This window comes from Centroberyx affinis, unplaced genomic scaffold, assembly GCF_046629955.1.
Source record: "Centroberyx affinis isolate AG114_WGS23_722 - 3 ecotype Tasmania unplaced genomic scaffold, CSIRO-AGI_Caff_v1 ptg002588l_1, whole genome shotgun sequence".
NCBI lineage: Eukaryota > Metazoa > Chordata > Actinopteri > Beryciformes > Berycidae > Centroberyx > Centroberyx affinis.
This window is the reverse complement of record NW_027280793.1, coordinates 109,267-133,033: the sequence shown is the minus strand read 5'-3', so window position 1 is coordinate 133,033 and position 23,767 is coordinate 109,267. Positions and strand designations below refer to the sequence as shown.

The window sequence follows — 23,767 nt, the reverse complement described above, 5'->3', positions numbered from 1 at the left end:
CTGTGTCTCCATTTTCTCTCTGGAACTGTCTTCATTTAATATTATTCACCAGTTTAAGGAGACATGAAGCATGATCTACAATATATGAAATATGAAATATGGCAGCAGGGTGGTGATAAGTGAGACTGTCCTTGAATCTGCTCCAGGGGTGCTGTACTGGAGCTTGACCTCTGACCTCCCTGTGAAGAGAAAAGATGAATTTCTCCTTCGGGGGAATCAACAGAGAGCCTTCAGGCTGCTGGCGGCAGTAGCCTGAAGGTTAGATATGTGAGTGGGTTCACTAGTTTGAATCTCCCGGACCAACTGGGAAAACCTGGATGGCGGAAATGAATCTGTAATGCCTTCACTTCCCTCACAGACTACTAATGAAAAGCCCCTGAGCTTGGCACTTAACCCCAGTGGCTCCAGTTGAGCCGCTCAGCAGCTAACAGCGGAAGACTGTGGTTACACTGGGCAGCTCCCAGGAGTGAAAGTGTGTAGCAGTGTGAGTGTGTAGCAGAGCTGATGTGTGTGCAACAATCCTTTTCTGAGTAAACAAAGATTACCAAATGTGTAAGAAAAAGAGTAGATCTAGTGGGGAAAAGTGGATTACAAAAGAAATATGAAAAATTAAAAGTGTTTAATTGCCTTTTCCCCTCATACTCACATAGAGTAAGAGAACAATTACACTATGGCACCTGTGGAATGGCTCATTAGACCGATCATTAGAGGATATTAATGTTAATGTTTGAATATGCCTGTGTGCCTATGTGTGTGTGTGTGTGTGTGTGTGTGTGTGTGTGTGTGTGTGTGTGTGTGTGCATGCGTGTATGTGCGTGCGCTTGTGAAATAACCCTGAGGGGATCTGGCTGCAGCTTTTATGGGCAAGACGTGCTGTTGCTACGGACAACAACAGCCTGTCCATCAGATGAAACACCACCCGGTGTGTGTGTGTGTGTGTGTGTGTGTTTTGTTGTGTGTGTTTGTGTGTTTTTGTGTGTACTTCCATTCTTGATTACAGAGGAGGGGGGACAAAAGGATCTTTATCTGCCTCCTTTTTCACTCTCCCTATCACACACACACACACACACACACACACACACACACACATCCATATGTGGGTGTTTGATATCTACTTAATGACTCTCAAGTGGGACTAATATGTTTAACTGAAGTCCCCTCCACTCTCTCTCCATCTCTCCATCTCTCTCTCTCTCTCTCTCTCTCTCTCTCTCTCTCTCCCTCTCTCTCTCTCTCTCTCTCTCTTCCTGGCAGTACCAGGCCACAGTGAACAGGGGTGAGTAATGTGAGGACATCCAGGCTGTGTAATTGGGTTTATGCATGTCCATTTCCAGCCCACGGATCTCATAAAGACAAATGGCAGAGAAGTTTTGCCATCTGCCCTCTCTCTCTCTCTCTCTCTCTCTCTCTCTCTCTCTCACTCTCTCTCTCTCTCGCTCTCTCTCTTTCCCTCTCCTCTTTTTGTCTCTCCCTCTCTGTTTACCAGGTTAGTCCAATATGAGAGAAAGAGAAAGAAAGAGAGAGAGAAAGAGAAAGAAAAAAACTTTCAAACATACCCCCAGGCCAAAAGCTATTAAAGCATTAGGTATGCTTTGTAAGCAGTGTGGCCCTTACTGTCTTTTTTTTATATTTTGCTCAACCACAATTTTTTAATTATTACCTTAATGAAAAATCACCAATACCCCTATAGAGACTTGTATTTGTGGTACTCAATAGTGAGTTTATAGGGACCTTATCATATGTAACTGCATTAATTTTATTTATTTTGCCTGTAGTAGCTGAAATATTGCTCTGATTTGAAGTATCCATCAAATAGTTATTATACTGATTAACAGCTCTTTTTCATGCAGGTATGAATATCAATGATTAGCCTGTGAACTGTAGTACACACTTAAACCAAATGATCAATCATCTCAATATGGTTTGCATATATAAACTGTTTGTTTACATTTTGTATACTGCTTTGGCAATATTGTTTTTGATAAACAGCCGTGTCAATAAAGTAAATGAATTGAGAGAAGAGGGGGGCTTTTCTCCCTCGTATGCGCGTCCCCGCGAGTGCTATGTGGCGGGGTCCTGCGGTCCCTCCCTTCCTCTGCTCGCCCCCTGAGGCGCGTGTCCGCCGCGGCGCGGTGTGTCCGCCAGGGGGCAGCTGTGTCTCGGTCTGAGGCTGCGCCGCTCCCGCTGCATCACAGAGAGGAAAATACCACCAGATGGCGGTTTAGGATTGCTGCTCTTCTCTCAAGGCGCGGTTCCGCTCGCACGGCCAATTTTCAATATTAAAATACGCACAATATTAAAACAAAAATCGATTTATTATTTCGGAAGGTGATAATCGATTCGGCGATGGTCGTTAAAGGTGAGTGTCTTGTGTTTTGGTCGTGTTTTGTGCGGTGGGAAGGGAGACGGAGCACAGATTAAAGATGGTGGACACAGACAGGGAAGACTGGTTGGTTGGGGGATGGGCGCTAGCGGCTAACGGGGGTGAATGTGCTTTCTCTCTCTTCCTCAGTTACATTATAGCTGAGCCATTAGCTTGCGAGCTAGCTCCAATATTTCGGCAAGATAACTTGCAAGAAGGGCAAGTGGTTGCTGCAGCGCTGCCCTCTTTGCCACAGATTTCCATCAGGCGCCGGAGTTTGGCTTGTCAACAAATAAAGAGCCATGCGGTGTGACGTGTTTTCTTGCTCTTTGCAAGGCAGTGAAGTGCAGGATTCAGAGCATCACCTTCTCCTCTCGTTTGCACACCCGTATTATGATTGTACAGTATTGCCCTCCTGCCGTGCGGTGCTTTCTTTCGTTATTGTCATCAACGTCAATGCCCCTTGTCACGTTGTTGATGACTTTACTGCTGTTAACCTATGGCAGTTTTGCTAATTGCATATTCAGAGATGCCCAGTGTGTGATGTGGATGTGTTCCTCTTGGCTGCTACTTTTTTTGTATCAACATCAACATCCCAGCTCTTTCTTGTTTTTCAAGTTTTCAGATTAGTGGTGACTTTTTACACCAATAATGAACATGTTGCTTATTTCATGAATGACAACATGAGGATGCTTTTTTATCTGATGAACTTGTGCATGTGTAAAACATTATTATGGCGCTTGTCTCCCCCTTCCCGCCCCCTTCTGTGCGGGAAGCAGGCAGCATTGAGCGGGGAAACGTGAGTCACTTCGGGGGGATGGGCTCCACAAGCCAACATGGGTTACTGTTCAGCCCTACAGGTTTAAACAGGATCCTGGCCAGCCCTCCTCTCCCATACTGACTTATGCACAGTGCACAGTATGCAGGGTAGTCGGGGGTAGTTGATAGTAGGTCAGGGTGTCTCCTGGCAGTGTGCATGAATCTCAGATTGTTGCATAACTGCTTTGTTTACAATCAGAGCCATGTGATTTTTCACCCAGGCTGCCTTGGATTGCTGTCTGGAGCCTGCTTGCCTGCCAAGTTGTCACTTATCACTTAATGCCACCAGCCCATACTGCAAACATTACATTTCATATATACTTAAGAACATGTTTAGAGATACATTTCAGAATATACAAAACAAAATGTGTTTGTATGTGTAGATGACATTCATTCAAAATATATTCTGCACACTGAAAACACATTTTCTTCCTTATGACATGTTGGTAACATCCATCTGAATCGAATCAAAATCCCAATATATTTTGAATGAATGTCTTCTACAAGGACAAACTTGTCTTTTGGCCATTTTTTGTGTATTTTGAAACATCTCCCTAAACATATTCTGAAATATATCTGTATGGAAGGACAGCAGATGGCCTGGGAAATACATTATGGAAGTTTCCTTTTTCATGCAGAGGCCTAATTGGTCATTTAAGTTGCGTCTTGCAATTTCCCATATTTGACATTTGGCCAGTGCATTTTGGATGTTGACAAACTATAATTTTATATTTCCCAAGAGTCTTGTTAATATGAGTAAGATACTCTTATTCCAAATGAATTGACCTCATGTAAACACTTCATCTGGCCAAGACAAACCTAACTGGCTCCAGTCCAGTTGTAAATTGCAAATGAATGTGTGATTTTCCTGCTAGTGTTAAACAGTCAGTCGAGTGCAGCAGACCGATAAGTACAGGTTATTAGTAATTGCCATGGGTCTGGAGTACAGTATTACTGAATCTTAACTGAAAATATCTTGGGTGTTCTCATTTTACTGCTAGATCGTCCACCCAGGTTTCTTTGACCCTTGAGCCCGCCTCATGCCTTGCGATGGGATATGTCAATTAGGGTTGCACGATATTTACTGTGTCATTTGAGAGGACTCCCCTACCCCCACCCCCACCCCCATCCCGCGTGAACTTTGACCCTCCCTCATACACTGTGAAGAGGCATGACAGGCCTCTGCTTTTGATGGCAAAGCACATGCAGAGAAGTTGTGTTGCAGAGTTCCTTTACTTTTTCAACAAAAGGGAACCAAGTAGGCTAAATTTGCTCTCACTCTTAGTACAGTTGGTATATGGGAAGCCACCAGAAAGAGGCACACCACCCAAATCATAGGTTCAAATACACCCATATAAATAGAGGAATGTAGCCTATAGTTTGGTCTGAAGCACAACAGAACTGCCTTAAAAACCGTGCTGTGTGTGTTTTGGCCTGTACTGAGGAAATCCTCCATGCACAAAATATTGTTAAACAGTCTTATCTGCGAAGGAGAATCCCACTCAGTTTATTCAATTTCTGCATAGTTTTCATTTCTGTTTATGGAATACAGTGCTGAACGGTCACAGATATAGACCAGTCTGTCTCTTGGCATCATGAGAATAAAACAGTTTGAAGCTTACGTTCAGTGGCATTTCTTGCATTTCTTGACATTTTGCCAGGTGTCCTGTGTAAATAAGAATTTGTTCTTAAGTGACCTGCCTGGCAGAAATACGATTTTGTTAAAGGTGGATGATGTGATTGTGAACTTCCTTGTTTAAAGCTTCAGAATAATATTTAGGGTTAACAGATGTTGGAAAACACCTCATCCTTCCTCCATCCTTTTGATTCTCTTGGCTCCTTGCCCTGGTTGTTCCCATTGTAGGCCTGTAAAGGGCTGAGTATCAAATAATGATACCTATTAGCACCATACAGAAGTTTGGTGTCAATTTCAAGGTATTGATGGGTATCAATTAGCTAAATATTACAAAGGAGTCTCAAGTTTTCTATCATGTTATGGGTTTTTGTATTGAGAAAATCAGTTTCAGTCGGCTTCCATTTAGAAAAGCAAATGGCATGTCCATATGCTGCACAGCAAATTTATTCCATTAATGGTCCTTAATGAAAGCAAGATGAAATGTCTTAATTCATTTATACATACAATGTATTGAAAAGAGTATTGTTTTAGACCTTGTATCAAATATGCATGAACAAAACTGGATTCTGTATTATGAACTGTGCGGTGTGATAGCTGCCTAGCCCGAGGCCCTCGCAGCTTAACGGCAGCATGCTTTTCGTTAAAGCCATATGCTTATAACAACATACCTCGGGAGATTATGTAATGGCTTTGACATTTGTCAGGGCGTGTTACATGGTGACCTTGATTCAAGATGTTGGCTATAGCCAGAACAATATTTCCTGTCGCTATGATTGTCCAGGCTTTGGGCTTCAGGTTTTCAGCACAATAGAAGGAATGGTGAGACCAAATATCGCTGCCGTCTGCCTTCATTAGTCTGTCTGTTTGTCTGTCCATCTACTTATTTTTAGAAACATGCATATAACACACATATGAGGTCAAACTGAAGAGCACAGAAACTGCTCCACTCAGCACAGTATCAATCAAAAGTCATTGTTTTCTCCATAGATAAAAGTCTGTTCATAAAAAATATTAGAATAAGGCAGTAACACATTGGTGCATTTTATTCAGATGTTCTGAATTTTGCATGTAGACAGTCCATAGAACCCTACTAAAGTAGGTGAAGTTGATATACAAACAGACCTAGATTTTGCTTTCTATACTCTGTTCACTCCTGGCTTCTTTGAGGCTTTCCTTGTAATTCGGCTTCTTGTGTAATTAGTTGTATTGTTCTTGTCAGACCCGCTGACCGTCACATTTCCGCGGAGGGCAGCCCAGTTAAAGGAATGGCGTCAGTGTTTTGAATAACGGCTCGGCGGTAAATCAGTCACAGAGGTGTGTGTGATTGTTTATGGCTGCAGCTGTGCCAGTCAGAGCGGCTGGACTCAAGATTGAAGCACATCAGCAGGGCAACTAAAGACTTGTAACGGGCTTACTGCATGAAAGGCAAAGTCATAACTCTTTCACATCTTACTTGGTCTTGCAGCACTTTATATGCTAGCCTGTAGTCCTTTCAATGAAAGGATAATTGTTACCTGTCAGAAATTAGATTGCTCTAAAGCTAAACTGAATTTTCTTTAACAGTGGGCTCAAGCTGAAATAAGGTGCAGTGGAACGTTTTTCTATTTCCTCAGCAACCAAAATTGAGATTTAGCAGAGTTACAGGGCCACACATTGGCCTGTGAATCAGTGTGCCTCAGGTCTCTACGGTGACATTTTTAAAGGAGCACTTAATTAGACAAATTAAAAAGCATATAAAATTAATTTAGAAGCAAGATCTGTAAAAATAATTGATAATGCCTGTCCTGACTTTGAACATCAAGCTGTGCAGCACTCTTTTTCATTTTTAAAGGATGGTTGAATCGATTTTTAGGGGCATATGCCTCTAAAATTGCAGCACTGCAGAGCCCCTGGTTTCAGTGTAAGCGCCTGAGTTATACAGAATTTTCTTCTACTTTCTCAATAACCAGAAACACTCCTTCAGCCTATGTAGAGTTCATTAGCCACACACAAGCCCTATTAATTGATGTAGCCTCATTACACAGACATTAGAGAGTGGTTCTAACCTTTTTAGTGCCACATAACACTCGCACAGAAAACTCCAAGGCTGCATTAAGTTAATATTGATTTCTTGGAAATGTCACGCACAGTCTAGTGTGATCATACAAGACGAGATGGGAAAATATGAAGAGCTGCTGGCCAAGGAGCAAATTGCATTAACTGTGAGAAGTGTGGGGTTGCATGATATAGCTTATTCTTACGTTCTCAGTTTTTCTTTTCTGAGTAATGAGATATGATACCATTGCTTGCTTCAAAGTAAATTCAGTTTTCAAAAGGCTGCACAGAAAACAGAGTAGCGTGCATGTCAAGTGAGCAACATATGAAACAACATTCTTATCATCATTCACAGTTATCAGCCTCATCAGTCTTTGTGCTGAAGTGCAGGGCAGCAGCATATAAAGCAAAATTGAAAAGATTTGTTTAGCATGGATTTTCTGCATTTGAGTGAAAATCTCAAAGCACACATTAGCTCACAGAACAACAGCCGGTTAAGTTTTCTCCCAGAGAATATGAATAAGGAAAACAGATCACTAACTAGCTCCCTGGCTGCTGCAGGAGTTTGCGTTCCAACTGATAAAGCATGCTAGCTGTGCTTTCTGGGAGTTACCAGCGAGGCTTGGGTGCATCTTTTACCAATCAGGCTGCTTGGCTGAAACTACCAGTGGTTTAAGGCAAAGTATTAATAGGTTTACAATGATGGAAATGGCCAGGCTGATTAGAAAGGAAAATTTCATGCTGTCAGATAACATAGTAATGCTGTGTTGACATAATGATAGGTCAGATAACAAGGTGACAGCAGATTTCTTTCCAGCGCCATAGGGGAGAAAAAATAGTATTGAAAGGGTATTTGCTGAGTAATGCGATGCTGCTGTCAGGTTGAACAGTAATGAGACTATGTGTGTCATGTTGTCACGTGTATGAGACTGTGTGTGTGTGTGTCTATATGTGTGTGTGGTTTGTGATCTCACCCTGGTACTCCTACATGGTTCAGTGGTTGCTAGGCTGAGCAGGCTGCTTTTACCTGCAGCTGACGCACAAGTGTGGTTGCTGATGCAGCCAAGCTGCACTGGCTGACAGTGGCTATCAATAGTTTTCTAAAGAGCAAAGAATTAGCAAACAATATAGAGCTAGGCTTTCTCTTCCAAAGCCAAGATACCTCTGTTTTTCAGCCCACTACCTAAATGTCAAATATTGTCTCATCCTGGTTCTGATTGAAACATACTACTACTTTTTGCGCAATTATGGGTTTCAGTGTCATGAGCTGATGCTTCGTTCCTACATTTTCAGCTTCACTGCTGCCATAATACCAGCTAATTTAAAGAGTGGATATAAATGTTCTGTTAACAAGGCTAATTGTAACTGATCTTAGTAACTAGATAGCTTCTGTCCTCCTGCATTTGTTGAAGCACACTTCTTGCAGCCCATAGTGAATAGTGAATCTCAACCACACAATGACTCATGTCTTTGTCTTTGTAAACATTTGGTAGAATATTTTCATCTTTTAACATGGATATGGCACCTCAATAATGAGTTCAGGCTCCAACACTGAGATGTAAATGCATGAAAAAAAATCTAAGCAAGGGCTAATTATTGTAAGTCTGAATTATGTGTCAATGTGGTCTGTTATGTGTTAATGTGGTTCAGTGCTTGCCCTCAGCCTGGCTCGCACCATAAACTGTCCACTCATCACTTGCTGTCTTTGCCATCACTTGAAAAGTATCCAATTAAAATGGCGAACTGGCGGTTTTTCAATTTGGGAATGGGTTTATACAAAAGGACTAGGCTATCTCATTGCTGCTACCAGCCCAGTTGCATTAGAGCTGTGATAATGGCATTTTTGGGTTTGAGTTTTTCAACATGAAAACAAGTAAATGACAGAAATACACATAGCTTGAGTAGCCAATATTTGGTGGCTGAATATTCACTAACACAGTGGCACGCATGCTAAAAAACAAAAATATTTTCAAACAAGATGATAACATTATTGAAAGTGTGAATTTGGGGATCCAGTGAAAAAACTAGTTTCCCTATTTCCCCAGTGTGTTTGCATGTGTAAAAAAAAAAACGTCACACTTGCATTAACCTCTGATGTCTCTTTCAAAATGCAACACATTTCACAATCTCCATTTGTTTTTTGCACTTGCACGGCTCTAAATAGTCCCAACAAACCTCGCCATCTGTGAAAAAGCAGATCTGCAGTTAGTCCACTGACTTGAAACTTTTGCCGGTCAGAAAAAGAAGCACAGAGAAAATAAAAACGCAACAAAATTTTGGAAACTGCCATGGACTTCCTCTGGAAAGCCCAAACCATCCATGTTAGGTCACAACCATCACTGCAGAAAAAAAACTGGGGGGGATTAAGTGTTGTTTATGGACATTTCAGTGTGTGGCAGCTCTCTAGCTGAATGTCATTTGACTTCTGCTGATGATGGTTAGGAAATATTGCTGCTGCCTGTGTTTGGATAGCCTGCTCTGTTGACACTAACAGCAGTTGATCCTGCATTTTACATCAAGGCAGTAAAGTGGAGCTTTGTAGACTGGAACACCTTATTAAAGACTGAGCCTCAGACAGACGGCTCAAAGAAAAGACTGCCACCACCGCTTCACTCAGACTGAATACAGGGCAGAGTGTGAGCTTCTGTGAACAGTGAGCCTATGGGTGCACTACCAGGTGCAGGGCGTTCTCTGCGTTTACATTTGAGGCATTTAGCTGACATTTATCCAGAGCGACTCACAGTGTGAAACTGTAGAGTACAATGCAGAGTGCAGCATTGTAATATGCTTCAAATCCTTGATCTCCAAGATTACAAAGCCACTAATTGTAGGGAGTGCAGGGGTCACAGCCACAGTGTCATGACAACATATTTAACATGTAGTCTAACACATGCTCCTATATCAAGAAATAGTAACATAATATATTAAATTGTCCTTCGCTACCTTCAATGTCAAGTTCTACTTTTTCAGTTTTGTAGGTAGAAAGAATTCCTCCTTTTGAAGCATGGGCTAATACAGTATAGTATTGTGAAACACCTTGGATTTGCTTAAACATTTGCTGTGGGAGGTGAATTGTATCTCTGTCTCCTCCAGGAGTGCAATCCATGGTTTATATGAATGGGAGAGGAAGGTGATGATACATTATTGATCCCTGTGTGGGGCATTAAAGTTTGCCTCCAGTTGCAAAGGCGCAGACTGATAACCTGTTTACACAGTCTCCAAGGGCTTGATGTCTGGGAGATTGTAATTTCTTGCCTTGGCTTGAGAGGGATTTGACTGGGAGTTATTTGGTTTTATGTTCTGAGAAGCCAGATCTGATTTTGGCACGAGGCCAGACCCGCAAATCCTTCAGGTGTCATTTATACAGGCGAGGTTAACAACCAGCCTCAGACAACAGTAAGAACCACCTCCTCAGCATTGGCTGTGGCAATGTGTGTGTCTGAGCCGTCAGTGCTATTTACACAACCTTGCTTAATATTGATTCACTGGCCTGTGCCAAGTCAACTCTCCGGCCATCCAGAGTGGGAATGAATTGGTCACAAAAGGACAGAAATTTCAGCATAGTGAGCTATTAGACCGGGCTCGTACACAGGTCTGGAAAATATAATTTGCCAGGTCATCAGAGGTATGGAAAAACAAATGAAAAAGTCTTACAATACAAATTGAACGTGGATATGTCCAAAATTTGAGGTCTGGAAAAGTATGATATTTTAAAATGGAAAATGTGTAGCAGCAACCCTGATTATAGGAGAGGTTTGATGCTGGGACTGTGGCAATTAGGCTGCGTTATCCAGTCTCCAGATTTCCATCAATTTCATCTGTTCAGGTGAATCCCATTGAGCCCTCTTACAAGGGGAGCTGCAACCGGCTAGATTTACTGAAGCGCTGATCAGGCGATTGTCTTCTTGGCTTTGCTCACTGCCCCGCACTGAGAGATTATTACATCTGTGTTTGTATCGCTCAGACCACATCTGCTCTCCCAGTCTGTGTATAGGGGATTAAGGGGTTTCCCTGCCTGCACTAACTGCGCATCACCAGATTATTTGTACTTAAGCCTCCTTCGCTGTTTGCTACTAGCCCCATATTATCTTACCAGTATTAACCACATATAAACTAAACAATCCAGCACAATATCAGACAAACCCGCTACCCCCAGTTGATAAGATGACATATAATTATATATACAGGGCAGGAAACTAGCCTTTTTTGTGCACTGGCCACGGTGCACACTGGGCACAAAATTCACCAGCCATTCATCAGCCATAATTACTATTTGACTAGGCACAAATGACTTTTGCAACAGAATAAGACCTTCGAACAATGGCAAATTTACCAAACACAGTCAGTCAGCTGGGAGCTAGTGTTAATTTGCCACTTAGGTTTTATCATTGGATTGGATGGGTGATTTCCCCAACTCGATTCAGCTCTCCTTGCCCGGTCGGGCCTTGCCGCCGCCACCACAAATTGCCTCAGAACCAATAGGGTGAACACTGTTTTTTCAATGAGACATAAAGAGATACCTCCACTCTGGATTAATGCCCGCTTTCTGGTTTGTTTTCTGCCACATTTTGACCCCACTAGACATTATCATGCATCCCTCTGGAAGATGATTTCAAGTCAAAACATTGCAGAATAAACTACTCACTATGAATCCAGTGTGTGGTTGTTTGCTTTATAATGTTTTTTTCTGACTTACTGTCTTGCCATTTGTGTCAAACACCTGGCTGGGTTTTTGCATACCTACCTCCTCGAAGCACTGTTTTAAATCAGCTGTCTGCTCCAGTCAAAGCTCACTAGCCTCATTCTCTGATTCCCTCACCAGCCTATATCTAGACTGTTATTATCCCCCTCAGCCGTACATTATCGCTACATAACACTATTTTTTTTTTGTGTGCTTTGACATCCGTCTGCTCACATTAGCAGGCTGCTCCTGCTCCTGTGAAATCTTCCAAGTGCCGTCAGGTCATTAGGAAGTAATAATGGGTGTGGGGACTAATAGCCTCCGCAAGGGGTGTGTGTCTGTCAATCTGTGTGTGTGTGTGTGTGTGTGTGTGTGTGTGTGTGTGTGTGTCCCTCTGCTCTCCCCTGCCCCGTCTTCCCTCTCTCTCTATTAGCAGTGAATACCAGGCAGAGTGAAAATCTGGGCCAAGGTGAGAGAGAGAGAGAGAGAGAGAGAGAGAGAGAGAGCACAGACGGATGAGAGAAGAACAAATGAGTCTCTTTCTTTTTCTCTTTCCCCTACCCTCCCTCTCCTCTGCTCCTGCTGCTCTCCCTCTGTGCTGCTGTCACTTTCTCTCTCTCTCTCTCTCTCTCTCTCTCTCTCTCTCTCTCTCTCTCTCTCCCCCCAGCCCCCCCTCTCCTTTACCCCCCCCCCCCCCCCCCCCCCTTCTCACGGCTCCATTTTGCGTCAGCTGCAGCCAAGCAGGCAGCCATTGCACACAGAGAGAGATACATTGCCTATTCTCTGCACTTTCCTTCTCTTTTATCTTATTCTCTCACATTGCCTTTTTTCCCTTCTTATCTATTTATCCTTTATTCATTGAGGTAGTTCTCAGGAGATTAAAAAAAATCTATTTTTCAGCAGAGATCTTTGTCAGTTTCTGCAGTTCACACAGCATCTCTCCCCTCCCCTCCCCTTTTGCTAAAGTCAGGCTTTGTATAGAGCGGAGAACGAGTGTACAGTAGTTTGTGGCAATAACAGATGGCTGTGTGTGTGTGTGTGTGTGTGTGCAGGAGCATGCCTATGTCTGCTCAGTCTGCTCAATCTCTGTGTTTGATTCTGTGTCTGCGAGTTTGTGTATTGGAGGGATGATCTCATTATTCCCATGCGACATAATCCTAATCTGGTTAAAGCGGACTGCCACAGTCGGCCTCAAGGCTTTCCTTGATTATAAGGCTGAGGCTCTTTGCTCTCACTCCATATGTATATGAGGGGCTGGCAGCACTATAAAGTGCAATGATTGTCTCGGTGACTTAGCTCCTAGCCTAGCTGTGGCCAAACAGGATTGATTGTGGTTTGAGCTCACTATTGGGGATCCGCTCGTCCTTCACTGAGAGAGGTTTTGAAGGCTTGAGAACGTCCTCATTCTTTATGGCATTCCTGCTATTTATATATTTGACAGCGAGAAGGAGAGTAGCATGCATGTGGTACAGCAGGGTGGTGTGGTTAGTAGGTTCGAGCCCTCATGTCTGCAGGCATCCACACCGCTAAAGTGTATTTGAGCATGATACTGAATCCCTACCAGCTTCAGAGGAGTTGTCATGTAGTTGACCCTGTGCTCTCACTCAACAGAGAATTTCCCTATGGGGATCAGTACAGTAACACATTCACTATTTGTAAGAAACAGAAAAGATTAACTCAGTTTCCTTCCTTGTATCCATTACATTTGGGCCACATGCACATCGGCTGGGTTTGAACTGTGCCAAGGTGAAGCACAGTTAATTCAATTATTGTCTTCTTTGGGTTGTGCAGGCTTTTACATCAATTTATGATTCCATTCATCGGACAGTTTCCAAAGAACCTGATTATCTACTGAGAGAGACCAAGTGGTTTTAGAGGAGGTTAGAGAGAAAGTTCTCAATGGAGCCCAGCCTTTCTAAAAAAGAATCAGAAATCACTTGCAGTCTTTACAGCTTTAGAAAACACAAAACATTGCTTTTGTGTGTGTGGGAAGGGGAAATTATGAATCAAAGTTTTTGGGCACGTCTGAGGGGGGAAAAAGTGTGACAAAATGCGACCAACTGTTCATGCTCTGGAGTCCTGGAGAGGCAGAATGGACGATATGCGCCGCAAGTTGAGCGGTGGATACCAACTGAAGGCATTGCTAGTATGTGATGCCTGCTGTTGGCCTGCTGAGTCACAAGGGCGCCCAAAACTTCCTGTTTCTTGTGGTTTATTGGTGCGGCGTGTGCAGATCCTGCAGGTTACTGCCTGATGCTGTCACCTTCCTGTTTTCCGTTTCATTTTCTTTGATTTTATCACAGGCAAACATGCCGTGTTGCATCTGTGTTGTCTGATCTTGCAGCATATCTCTCCCCGTCTGTTTCGCTCTCTGTCTGTCTTGGTCTCTCTCCCTGACTGCCTCTCTTTCTTTCTGCTTGTGTCTCTGTCTAATTTTCTCCGTCTGCATCTCTCTTTAGTATTCCTCTGTCAGTGTGAAAGCCTCTTGCCGCACACATCAGAAAGATGCTCATACTGTGATTTTTTTTTTTCTTTTCCATCGCTGTTTGTCCTTCCCTTTCTTTTTCTTTGATTTTTTTTTCTACTCTGATGTGTTTTGCAGATCTGAGCAGTGAAACAGCCTGTCTGCTGGAATCAGATACCAGCATGTAGACTAAGCACCAGCCTATCTGATGCAGCAGGGTCCTGGCTAAAGCCGCCACAAAAACTGTAGCTGGTATTGGATATGTTGGGCAGAATGGACTGGGTTGACTGAAATATTTAAAGTTGGCATGTTTTACTCATCATACCGCTGCATGGACCTTGTTGGCCCTGCAGCCTCAGAATTTTAAAACCAAGTAGCTTATTCAGAGTTCAACTGTTGACTGCTTGTTGGCCAACCGCCAAAGTGCTTCATATAACAGAGAGAGATGCTCATATTTACCAGTTTTCCACCCGTGGTTTGTAATTTCTGGCACTGCACTAACATTTTTAATCATAGTAGTAGTGCATTATATATTATCTGTGTGTAAACATTCCAGGTTGTGACCATCACTAATTGGCATGCAATGTACAGCTAAACTGACTGTTTCTCCCCTGAAGATGTTTTCTGTAATAGCTTCCAGCTCGGGACTGACTCTGACAGGCACAATGCACTTGACTTTGGACAGTCTATTTGATGAAATCCATGGAAAAAATATACAGTTTGAGTCTAATTGATGCAAAAAGAAATGTGTTTTTATTTATTTTCAGGATAATTACAGTTGCATAACTCCTTAAATGACTCCCATGACAGAGTAGTTAGTTAGCTTGGTAGCTTACGACTGTCAAAAACCCTGAAACTGCTGCTGTCTCTCAAGACGCCAACAGTTGGAAGGAGAAATTTATCCAAAACAACAACAAACATAAAACTAGCTTCAAGACTCTTGGTATTGGCAAGACACTTCAGACTTTAGAAGGAAGAATGAGAGGCCAACACTGTCCTGACCAGTCAGAATTGGGGTAACAACACATCACTGGCTGTGATGAAACTGTCTCCTCCTCGTTTGTTCTCCCAGAACTACAGATGAAACTGTCTAGCTTGATTGCAGGCTATTTATCTTCATTCCTGCTGTAGTGATGCTGTACGTCTGGAGGGCTGTATGGCGTCTAACCAGGTGGTTTAGACAAATATACACATCCTTGTTTATTTTGAGTTGTTTTGCCTCCTTGGAATGTAAGATGGGTGGGGCATCTTGCGTTTATGGGAAATATTCAGTTCTGTTTTGGCAGACACCATCAATCCAATTTTCGTTTTTTTTTTTTTTTTTTCAATTTGGAATCACTTGACACTATATTACACACTATGTAATTAGTCTTTTTTTCTCAAAACCTAATGAGACACAGACAGACCTACATATGAAGAGTTTTCTTCCAAATTGAAATATCCACCAGTTACAGAAAAGTTGACACCCACTCTCCCTTATTGATTGCTGGCATGAAAGTTAAGCACTTTATGGGAGTCATCTTGTGACATTTGCTTATAAAATTGTCCTTTTTTTCAAGTAGGCCAATGCCTGGTGAATTTGAGGTAGCAGAAATTTGGATAAAAAAAATGGATATATAGCATTTTGGAATGAAACATTCATGTATACAAACAATCAGAGGGGTCAGAGTGCAGAATCAAGCAGTTGCTGTGCCCTGGGTGACACTCGGGGCTCTGTGTCACTTTGACCTGCTTTCTTGCGGTTTAAACCTGAGCATTCCAGTCATGGGTTGATCCCTCGGACCACCAGAAGGTTAATGAGTCCATTTAAAACAATGCAGGCTAAGCTAGTCCACTGCCGCTGACACCTCTCTAGTAGCCTTCAGGGATAAACCAGAGACGAGGAAGAGGAGAGATGCGTCACTCTGCCTCTCCCTGCTGACATCATAACACCGTCATAACGCGAGACCAGAGTGTGCTCTCACTGTTTTCAGCGTGCACGGGGAAAGATGAGAGATGCCGTATGGTTTACAGTTGCAGATATCTCCTGTTAACAACAGCTGAGGCTGATTTGGGTCAAATCCTCCACAAGCTGAAAGCGTCGTGACAAATGGTGTGAGAAAATAATTAAAGTGGCAAATGACTGTTGAGGAAAAATGACTCAATTTGAGGTCTGTGCTTGATTGGTTGCTACGGTAACAGCCCTAGGGAGGAGTGCTTTGCGGGGGGTTAACACCCATATGTGCAGTTAGGAAGTTTGTAATATTGAGTCCACTAACTTTGTATACCCACCACTTTTGAAGATTGAGACAGACAGACAGACAGAGAGAGAGAGAGAGCTGTCTCGATTGCGCAGGGTTAATCCGCTTCAGCTGGAGCTGGATGCAACACCAGCCTAGCAAGTCGGTGGCTGTGGTGTACAGAGACAGGAGAGACGAAGTTAAGTAGCTTTAGCTTGTGCCAGTCAATTAGAGCTCCACAGAGCAGTACATTTGCTAAGCCTGTGGCTGTAATAGGAAGAGAGAAGAATGCCCTCTCTCAGTTTCTCCCAATTGTATTATGTTCAGTTGGGCTCAACCAAGCGCTATCTTGTTTGAATTATGGCCCTGTCAACAGTTTATTAAGTAATAAACTGGGCATTATTCTCTCTACCCACGGTGGCTTTTGCTTTTACGCTCCTGTGAATAGATTATGGATGTTAGATCCTACTCAGCAGCAGTGTTTCCCCTATGTTTCTTTCCAACTGTGGTGGTAGGAAGAGCAAAGCCATATCATGTAGGAGGCTCTGAGGGCATCCTCCCCCAGGAAGAACATTTTGATCAAGAGATTTCACCTTAAACCCAGTGTTAATACGTCAGAGAATTGCTGCTAGGAAATATGACTCAGACTCACAATACATTTAAGTCGCCATTAATGCTTTGTGAAAAATAAATATAACCAAAACACAACTGAGAGCTTAAGTGAAGTCACAGTAGATGTGTTGCTGGGAGAGAAATTTCTGTTTGACTGGTAATACAAATCTTCCAGCTCTAGTCAAGTAGGCTAATTTCCTCATAATACTTAATGTTATTGGTTTTCTTGAGCTTAGTTTCAGAGTCTAGATCTAGATAGCTAAGTCTACTTGTCCTGTCGGTGCTTCAGTCCGACTGACGAACTGAGGTGAATTTGAGGAGATGATGAGGAAACGCACTGCCTGTGGTGCACAGTAGTGGCACATAAGTGTCAAAAGCACCGCAGTTGTATCTTGCCTGCTGCTTTACTTAAAGCCATTTAGAGTAAAACTTAAATTACTTTGCAAATTCTTTAGTTTATACATGAAACACTGCTCAGCAGAAACCTAACTTTTTTTGGCTACAATCCACAGTGTCTGGTAAGCCCCTGAATTATTTTCACTATTTTACCAGCCAACTAAATTAGATTCTTAGAAAACAAAAGGGCCTCTGAGCAATGATTGGTTACCTCCCAAAGTGACTGGAGGAGTGTGCAAACTTATCAGCCACAACAAAAGATTTACCAGGAGTCGGCTGGTGACTGGGGTTAATTTCCCTCACTGATTACAATCGCTTTGTGTCAAACACATTTACTCTCATGCAAACGTGCATACAAACAAAAGTCTATAGCTGGAGGAAGTCAAGCCTTTTCTGCGCAGGACCCACACCGACTAAATATAGTGTCTCCCTGTGACACCAGCTCATTAAAGCAGATAGTAACACTCTTGTCATGTGGGAACCCATCAAAAAGCCCTCTGGTCTCCTCTCTGTCCTGCATCTCCCAGCCTCCCTCCGGGGCTGTGGGAGCCGCTGCCAGGGGAGCGCTCTGGGACAATTTGGGCTGAAACGGGGCAAGGCAGAACCATAAATTGTTATTTTCACATAATTATTAGCTATCTTGTTGGCTCTTGAGGCAATAGAAGCCGTGGCTGGAGCAATACTTCTTTCTGTCTTGTGAGAGAACCCACACGTCTTACCCTGAAAATGCACATTTTTCTAGTTAGTCTTTTCTAATCTGTCTCCGTAGCTTTGGATCAATAAATTCCATTTGATTTCAGGAAATCACTTTTCATTGTGATTGAAGAAAGCATATTTTTCACTAAGCCAAGCAGGGGCTGTCTGGTGATATTTTGTTCCAAGTAGCATGTGTGCAATTTTGAAAACATTCAGCAGCACAGAAATGAAATGACCTGTGAAAATAAGTAAGGCTGAATCACAAAATGCATTTTTTCTCCTTTTTCAGTTCTGGGTTTTGTGAGTGCTAAAATGGTAGCACTGCATATCCCTGCTCAGTGGGTATGAATGCATACATTTGTTTAGTTGGTTATGTGTGCTTTCCTGCATCTGTAAGGAAGTAGATGAGAAAATGTAGAAATGAAACCCTGACACTCTGTCCTCTTCTGGGGTTTGAACCCCTTCATGCTTTCACCAGCAGCTGCCTTTGAAGCCCTGCTGACTTCAGACCAGCTCTCCACCTGAGGCGACACAAACACTGTTAAAACTGTCCAATTATGTATTGTAGCTTCATTAACTTGACAGTAAAGCAATTGACCCGCAAACAGCCTATTACTGCTTGATAAATGCTTCTAAAATAGACCACAAGCCAGCTTTGTTCCCTCGGCCTGTAGACTCCGGCGAAGCGCAACATGAATCATATTAATACAACTTAATGGACTTTGCAGCATGAGGCTACATCCTTCTCTTTCACATTGTCTTCTGTTATTTGTATTTCCAATCTTACATGTCATTTCCATGCAGTTGGGCAAGAAATTATACAGGGATGTGATTGTTTTTTTTTCAGGGTTCCCTAAGATTTCATTCTTTTAAAACGTCCCTCCTATTCAATTGTTGGGAGATTTTGGTTTTCTACTTTTCACCTTTTTTCTGTCGTCCTAATCACATCAATACAGTATCATAAATTCATATGTTCTTAGTATAGTATAAGTATTAGTATATTCCCCAGTGGGAAATGAACCCTGCCAGTGTTAGTACTCAGCTTTACCCACTCACCAGTATAAGACCACTACCTCATATCCTGAACTATCATAGCTTAGCCATTAGATTAAGTGAATTGAGACTGAAATAGCAAGTGAGCCTGGATCTTTATTGATTGCAGTATATAGAACATGTATCTGAGCTGCCGTCCTTTTTCTAAGTCTTTTCTCTTTCTCTCCTTATGTTTGTAATGCTGATGCTGTTGGTGGTGAATCCAGTCTTATGTTTCTGTGTCTCGAAGGCGCCGTTTCTAGCCCACAGTGTTGAAAACATGGGCTTACTACACTCTGTCTCTGGAGATAATGGCCAATTATAGCAGATGCATTACAGGTTATAGTTGTTGGAAGAATCAGCCAACAGGGACCACAGCGGCAGGATTGTGTGTGTGTGTGCTTTTGTGTGTGTGTGTGTGTGTACACTGACTGTACATATTATTAGCAACACCAGCTCTTTCCATGAAACAGACTGAGCAGGTGAATCCATTGAAAGCGATGATCACCTTATTGTTTTCACCTTTTAAATCCTCTTCAGTCCTTGTGGGGCTTTTAAGCCTTGAAACAGTTGAGGCATGGATTGTTATAAAAGGAGGCACAACTCAATATTAGGAAAGCGTTCCTGATATACTGTACATTCGGTTAGGGCTGCACAATTCATCGTAATTAATGTCTACATCATTCGTTATTATAGAAAACTGGAATATTGGCAACATTGAAACATTTACTTTCAGTCTGCTGTAGTTGAAAATAGAAAAAATGTTGATATAAGATGCAATGAGAAGGGTGCTGGGAGCAGCAGGGTGGCAAGTTGAGTAGGGCGACTCTCCTTCAGCCAGAGGGTGCAGGTTCAAGCCCCCATGTCTGCAGGCAGCCGCCGTGCTGAAGTGTCTCTGAGCAAGGCACTGAATGTGTAGCTGACTGTTCACTCTCTGACCTCTCTGTGGAGGGGGGCGAGTGGACAGGGCTGCACGATACTGACAAATAATCACATTACGATTAGGCTACTTTGCAAAAAATTGCAATTGCGATATAAATTGCAATACAGTATACAGACAGATTTTTCAATATTTTAGATTTTTCAGCAAACAACATTTTCAAAAACGATTTTCTCTGTTTGAATAGAAATTAAAGTTTTTTTTTGTTAGATGTTTGTGCGTTTTAATTTAATTGGGCTCAGTGCCAGAAAGCCATGTTTAGGAGTTAATTTTGAGCACCCACCATAAAAATTATTGCAGCGTCTTACAGTTTGGAAATTGAAGTAGTTCATATGGCGAATCTTTTCTTTTTTCTTTCTTTTTTTACTAATTACGCAGCCCTACTATGGCAATCAGTAAAGTATCACATAATAAAAAGTGCAGTGAAATATATTTTTTCCCTCAAATCACCAAGGTTAGCAATTGAATAATTGTGATCATAACAATCTAGTGAAACAATCAGGACTATCACTGCAGCGATAATGCTCGGCCCTACATTCAGCGCCGTGCTGTTTAGTGTAATTGGCTTTTTAAGGGGGCAAAGCCTGTCAGCCTCCATGGAGGCCTGATTGGATCTATAACCGGTCCCGTTCTGTTCTGCTCTCCGCCCTCAGTATGGTCCCTCCTGTCTGCACTCAGCCAATCAAATATGCCGTCACCGCCGGGCTTATGACCCACACCAGTTGCTATAGCAACGCCGGCCTGCCTCCCGGAGAACATGTCATGCATGTTAAGTGGTTCTCGGATGCTCGCTCGTTGTCTCTCTCTATCTCTCGCTCTCTCTCTTTAAGTAGACACACACAGACTGAAGTGACTCGGCAGACCACAGATGGTAAACATGAGGATTTGTTTTAGTGTCTCTGAAGCAGCACTCATAACTGCACTGCCTGCCCTCGGGTGTGTTTGTTTGTGTGTGTGTTTGGGAATGAGGGGCTACAGTTACACTCAGAATATCTTATCATTCTGAATGAATTTCTTATGACAGAAGTTTCCAAAATGAACTGTTTTCAAGAACACAAAAAGTGATTTGATAAGGTGTTACATGTAATCGGAATAAAACGTTGTTGACGTGTGTAGTTGAGTAATCCCACCTAGCAAGATGAGCATGCATCGTCTGATATGCATAATATTTGCGTTTTTGCTCTTCTTTAGAATTAAGCAGCAGTCTCAGCAGATACAGGATATTCTTCCACCAATCATTACGCAGAATTATTCAACCACGCATGCCAAAAAAAAAGTGTGTAAGTCATTGTTTTGGGCCAGTCATCCATCAAGGTTTTCAACCAATCTTAAATCTTTAAACGTTTCCAACAAGAAAGCTGCATTGCCAGTTTTCGCACCAGCCATGTTTTACCAATTCACAGAAACTTGTTGACATCACTTTTCTCAAAGTGGATGAACATGTGCAGAATATTATGTATTCCAACCAAAGAAAGTCATTGTGCGAGTTTATATGCCTATTCGCTGCTAATGCTCTCCTTTGGAACAGATTTTCAGTCAACGAAATTTCAGTTGGCCAGGCTTTTCCGTTTAAAGGTTTTTACATGAGACGTTTTATTCTGATTGGGCTCGTATATGGATTACTAAGGGAATATTAGACTCCATGTAAACCCAGGTAAAGTTTCCTAACAATTTTATTACAGTACAGATGGAAAATAATCTCTCTTGATCCTGTTTGACACCTTCTGAGACAGGATATGCTTACACACGCGCACACACACACACACACACACACACACACACACACACACACACACACACACACACACACACACACACACACACACACACACACACATTCCGTCGCACCACCTGGAATGTCAGGGTGAGTGTTTTGAAATGTTGGGAGCAGAGAAGCAAACAAATCTGCTGCCCTCCAACCAGCCACTGGCCTTCACTTACAACTCACTGCGATTCTACTTCCAGAAATAAGCTCAGTGTGTGTGTGTGTGTGTGTGTGTGTGTGTGTGTGTGTGTGTGTGTGAGAGCAGATGTGTGTGTGTATGTGAGAGAGAGAGAGAGCAAGAGAGAGGTGCAAAGTGAATACAGTAGGCAGCTTCTCTCTTATCCTCCAGAATTGAGGAATAGTTCAGGAGACATACTGCAAATTATTCATAGCCTCCTGTCGAAGCTGCTATGCTCTCTCTCTGTGTGTGTGTGTGTGTGTGTGTGTGTGTCTGTCTGTCTGTCTGTGTGTGTGTGTGTGTGTGTGTGTGTGTGTGTGTGTGTGTGTGTGTGTGTGTGAGAATGAGAGAGAGAGAGAGAGGATGCCAGTGTGTAGAAAAAAATGAGGAAAGCTGCTGTTCATTGAGGATTATTTAGTTGTAGGTCGATAATGGGTCAGGCAGACACCCAGCTTTTACACACACACACACACACACACACACACACACACACCCTCCTCTCTCTCTCTCTCTCTCTCTCTCTCTCTCTCTCTCTCTCTCTCTCTCTCTCTCTCTCTCTCTCTCTCTCACCCCCCCTCTCTCTCCCTCTGTAGCACTGGAGCGAAGAAACACATAAGACACAATCATTGATTCAAATTAAGTCCCTTTGGAGAGAGAGAGAGAGGCGGATAACTGGATGATGAGTGGGACAGAGGGGGATGATGGGAAAACGAGGAAAGTGAAAGTGCACTGCAGCCAGCAGCTGAGATATAATGATCCGTGAAGAACGGAGGGATGATGGGACGGCGAGGCGGGGGACATCTTTAGCAGCGGGTGGGGAGCGTTAGCGGGTGGGGCGGGGGTTAAATTACATAATAAGGCCAGTCCCGCCTCCTCTGTCCTTTGCCCTGTCAGTCACATACGGCTGCACGGCGATGGCTATAATTCATTCTTAGTCTGATGATTTGAGGAATGAAATCATTTGATTGGCGTATTTCTGGCATCTTCTGTCAACGTCTTGACTATTTTTAGCTACTGCAGACATTCTCAATTATGTGAATTGTTTCAGTGTGATTCATTAATTGTGCAAACTAAAACCGCTCTGGATGATTAGACACGATTAAACGAGGTGATTATGTAATAACACCAGCATCGCTGTCCTTTGCCCTGTCAATCACAGCCAGGTTAACTGTCTTCATTCAGTTCCCAATTCGACGCAGCGGGGATGATTTTTAGGCTACATTTACCATGGATGTGATTTTTTAAGTGTTTGTTTCCCTTCTGTTTTTTGTTTTGTTTTGCATTTCCATTCAGTCCTTTAGGCATTTCCTATTTCTGTCGTTGCCCCCATTTGTTTCCTGCTGTTTCGTGTTCACACCCCTGTATCCAAATCCAAATTTCCAGGTTATCTTCAATTTCAACTTCAACTTTATTGTCCCCGAGGATGTACTAACTTTATTGTCCCCGAGGATGTACTATGTACTAAATTTGTGGCCCTGTGTGGCTCAACGGGCAGATTGTGTATGCTACAACACAGCCAGTGTTAAGACTATGATTTCCTCTCAGGCCACCTATGCTAAAAATGTATGCACTCTTGGTACTGTTAAATCAACATTTCCACTAAAATTATTATTATTATTACTATTTACCAGGGATTTGTTTTTCCTTTTTTCCCCCAGGGGTAGTTTCCCAGGGTTTAAGGTGTTTACAACATTCATATTGCTGTACTTTTGTGTTGTTCTAATCACATCCCAGTATCTAAATTCAGCTCCCCAGATGAGGGGAATTGGGTTAGGATTGTTTAGGCTGTGTTTATTTTTCTGGGTTTATTTCCCGGGTTGTCAGTTTTTGCATATTACATTCCCACTCTGTCTTATTAGGAGGTTTCCACTTAAGAGCCTACGTGCGCAGACAACTAACTCTGGATTTTTTTTTTTTTTTTAAAAAGACTAAA

At 42.6% G+C, this 23,767-nt stretch overlaps 1 protein-coding gene across 2 annotated transcripts in view; it reads left to right on the top strand.

The window, feature by feature from the left end:
- The first annotated feature begins 2,224 nt into the window (after positions 1–2,224).
- Positions 2,225–23,767, top strand: part of stag1a (STAG1 cohesin complex component a) — a 45,312-nt gene continuing 23,769 nt past the window's right edge. For both annotated transcript variants that reach the window (XM_071534605.1, XM_071534604.1), the window contains exon 1: positions 2,225–2,359. The gene's annotated coding sequence lies outside the window, so the exon portion shown is untranslated. The remainder of the gene's footprint in view (positions 2,360–23,767) is intronic.